The sequence below is a fragment of the Uranotaenia lowii genome, chromosome 1 (genome assembly GCF_029784155.1).
Source record: "Uranotaenia lowii strain MFRU-FL chromosome 1, ASM2978415v1, whole genome shotgun sequence".
NCBI lineage: Eukaryota > Metazoa > Arthropoda > Insecta > Diptera > Culicidae > Uranotaenia > Uranotaenia lowii.
This window is the reverse complement of record NC_073691.1, coordinates 180,658,613-180,662,348: the sequence shown is the minus strand read 5'-3', so window position 1 is coordinate 180,662,348 and position 3,736 is coordinate 180,658,613. Positions and strand designations below refer to the sequence as shown.

The 3,736-nt window shown below is 42.1% G+C and overlaps 2 non-coding genes across 2 annotated transcripts; one reads left to right on the top strand and one right to left on the bottom strand.

Moving 5' to 3' along the window:
* Nucleotides 1-3,492: 3,492 nt before the first annotated feature.
* On the bottom strand, nucleotides 3,493-3,566 carry Trnai-aau (transfer RNA isoleucine (anticodon AAU)). The gene has a single exon. It is a non-coding gene; the product is annotated as a tRNA-Ile (tRNA).
* A 98-nt stretch (nucleotides 3,567-3,664) lies between these two features.
* Trnaw-cca (transfer RNA tryptophan (anticodon CCA)) lies at nucleotides 3,665-3,736 on the top strand. The gene has a single exon. It is a non-coding gene; the product is annotated as a tRNA-Trp (tRNA).

Sequence of the window (3,736 nt, the reverse complement as noted above, 5' to 3'; positions counted from 1 at the left end):
TAAATCCATTATTTATTGTGGTTCTCTATGAAATCCGATTTTAGGTTCCAAATTTTTCTCTTGAGCTCTTTTATCTGTATCTCTATGGATTCGAATTTATGGATTCTAATTTTTATTTCTAAATCTAAGATCTGAATGTTAGTTCCGTATTATCATGATGCTTTCGATGATTTGCAATTAATTATGAAAAGAAAAAAATGGTACTATTTGTCTTTGATGTCTTTTAAATCATAGAATTTTGGGAAAAGATAGTTATTAAATAAATTGGAATGAATTTAAGCTTTTATCAGAATTTTAAGAAAGCTTAACTCCTATGTAACATTTGCACGTGATGTATTAACAATTATTGTTTGAAGACACCACATAATTGTTGACAATGCAATATACTTAGCTTACCAGATTTCCGTTTGACAAAAATAATTTCAATAACTCAACTCAAGGTTTTGTTTTGCTAGTAATTGGTATAAATCTGGCAAATAATGGGCTTTTTTCTAATATTTTCGGCCGGACCGCAACTTTCCTAAATTTCCAAACTGAATAATTGATCATGCCCATATAAAACCGGCTAATCTGGAAATACACTGAACTCGTTTCTGGTATGGCATATGAAAAAAAATTATTCACAGGGGCCCCCCGAGAAAAATTGCCCCGGGCCCCCCGAAGGCTTAATCCGGCCCTGAAAATATCACTCACAATGGTATTTTTGCAGAATATTCGGTGATGCAGACGGTACTTTTGAACACATTTTAAGCTTATTTACGATTTTTCATGTTCTGAATATTCGTTTCACCGAATACTTGAAAAGGGCCAATACTTGGTATTCGGCCTTTCGCATTATTCGGTACATCTCTAATGATATCTATTCAATTTTCGAAAAATACTGAAAATAGTACTTTTGAAACAAGATCTGAGCAACGACACAAGAACGCTGTGTTGGCGGATTGTATATATGTATGTATGTATTACTACCACCCAGCTAGCAAGGCGCAGCCAGTAGCAGCGAGCAACTTTTACTTTGCAACTTGTCCAAGATTCATCATCTAAGTAAATCCAAATGCCTTTGAGTGGACTATTACAAGGGACAAGAAAAGTAAGCAGAGACACTTACATTTCTAAGTAGGGATAGGACGAAATTGTCTCCACCGAAAGAACATAGTAAATTTATTTAGAAGAACGCTGTGTTGGCGGATTCACCTAAAATTCCAATGAGAGTTTCAATCAAATTGTATGGAAGACAGCCCCTAAAACAACCCACATCTTTGGCGGCGTGCAGGAGAACGGAATGTGGAGGCGAAGAATGAACCACGAGCTCGCGCGGCTCTACGGCGAACAAAGTATCCAGAAGGTGGTGAAGGCTGGCCGGATACGCTGGGTAGCACATGTTGCGAGAATGCCGGACGACTGTCCTGCAAAACAGGTGTTCGCTACGAATCTGGTAGGAACAAGACGAGCGGGGGCGCAACGAGCGAGGTGGTTAGACCAGGCTTCCGAAAAGTACAGCTTTGCTATGACAGCCTTATTCTTGCCAAACCAACTGTCTCGGTTTTCCTTACCACTCGGTTCGCTGCTGTACCGTCGGTAACGAATCGTAATGCTTCGGCTACATCGCACACGTGCGAGAACCCAGACTGTATCTGAACAATCTGCTCAAAGCATGCGTTGCCGAAAGTGTTGTGCTTTAAGCTGTAGCGAACCCAACCGATAGTTCGGTTTTCATCCCTTCATGCCTTCTGTTTCGAAAATAATTTCATCCTAACTGTCGGCTGCAGGGCGTGACAGTTTTTGCAGGACTGTCACGGGTGACTGTCATGCCCATACCGTACCCATGCCCGATCGTATGCGAGGCTGCTCGGTTTCGATTAGATCGAACGAGCCATCTATTCGCACCGAGCAGCAGCATACGATCAGCGCGTAACGCGATGTGTGGTGCCGGCGCAGGTTAGGCGAAAAGGGAAGGGGAGGGTGATTGGGGTGATCACCACCCGCAGTAGCTTCAAGCAAAAGGAAAATTCATACGTTCGTTCGAAATTAACTCGGCCCGAGCGAATCTCGGCTACAGTTGGACGGAGTAAGTAGTACTGTCATGCGAAATTCAACGCATTGAAATCTGTCACGAAGATATTCCCAAAACTGTCACGAAGCTTAAAAAATTTTCATACCCACGAACAAACTTTCGCATGGGGTAAAACGAGGCCTCGCTGTACATCGCACGACCGCTCCTTTTAAAACTGTCGGGGAAGAAATATTCGGGAAGCTTTCACCGAGGTGCATGTGCGACTTTCGCAAGAATACTGTCGTTCGCCAGAACTTTTCGGCAGCCTGGGTTAGACCAAGTGGAGCGTGATCTGGCGAACGTGGAGTGCCCGAGAAATTGGAGAACGGTTGCCATGGACCGAGCGAATTTTAGGAATTATGTTCGTCAAGTTATGTCGTGAGACGGAAAACTATGTAAATAAATAAATACCCAAAAAATATAAAAAAATAAAAATATTTAAAAGAGTAAATAATGCAGTGAAGCGTACTAATGCATATGGTCTCCACAATGGGGTGAATACGTTAGGTTATTTATAATAAAAATAAAATAAAAGGTTAACTAAACCTAAATACGAATAACAACTTTCAACTCTTCCACACCACTGCCTATCACCGATTTTCTGTTCTTTCATCCAAGCCAAATCTGGGACGACGACGCAGGGTAGCATCCCAGAATCGGAGTGCTCCGGCTAGGGCCTCCCCGAACATCTCGTCACATAGAGTGGGAATCGTGAATAATTCATCGACTGCCGATCGGAAATATTAGGTAGCTTCCTGGCCCAGTAGAAGCTTCCGGTGTGGAAGATAATTTTCTTCGTCATCACTCATCACCGGCATCATCGTCATCATCCTCTTACAGCAGCCATCGAATCGAGACTGCCTGCCTGACTGACTGATGGGTGAAGAGTTTTTTCTGGCTTTCATTCTGGGAGCACCACCATCGTCATGGCATGTACAAAAATCTGAACCTCTCCGACAGCAACGCAGGATGAACGGATTTACGTGAATTTTTAATTTGTTCGATATTAAATTCAGCAACAACAAAATGATGGGCTACATGAGGGTGACTTAACCAGGATAAAGGCAGGAGATAATAGTGACCCAGGCTGGCACAAAAAAAAATGTGAATTTCGAATGAAGAAAATTCAATTAAAAGTTTGTTCCTTCTTTTCCGATCACAAACCTGGTGCCCATAGTTTGTTACACGTTACGTTGCTGCTCGGGCTCATTCTCTGTATCCACCCCAGGCAACTGTTTAATGAAATGTTGTAGTTTTAATTAAAATTCACTTAAGCTGGGTCTCATAGTGTGCCACACCGCATCAGTAACAACAAGTTGGATCGTCGTACATCATAATTATTATCGCTACAGAGGACAAGCTTTAGCGGATTAAGTCAAAAGTTGTTCAGTGTCGTTCCAAACAGTCAATGTGATTAAAAATTGATAAAATAAGATAATTGGCTCCAGAGAGGATCGAACTCACGACCTTCGCGTTATTAGCACGACGCTCTAACCAACTGAGCTATGGAGCCAGTTGAACATTTTCGAAGATCAAATAGAATCAGACTAGGAACTGGTAAATTGTTGAGCACTTATCAATGTTAACGGTTATTTTCAACCCATTATACAAGACTCCGTGGCGCAACGGTAGCGCGTCTGACTCCAGATCAGAAGGTTGCGTGTTCAAATCACGTCGGGGTCA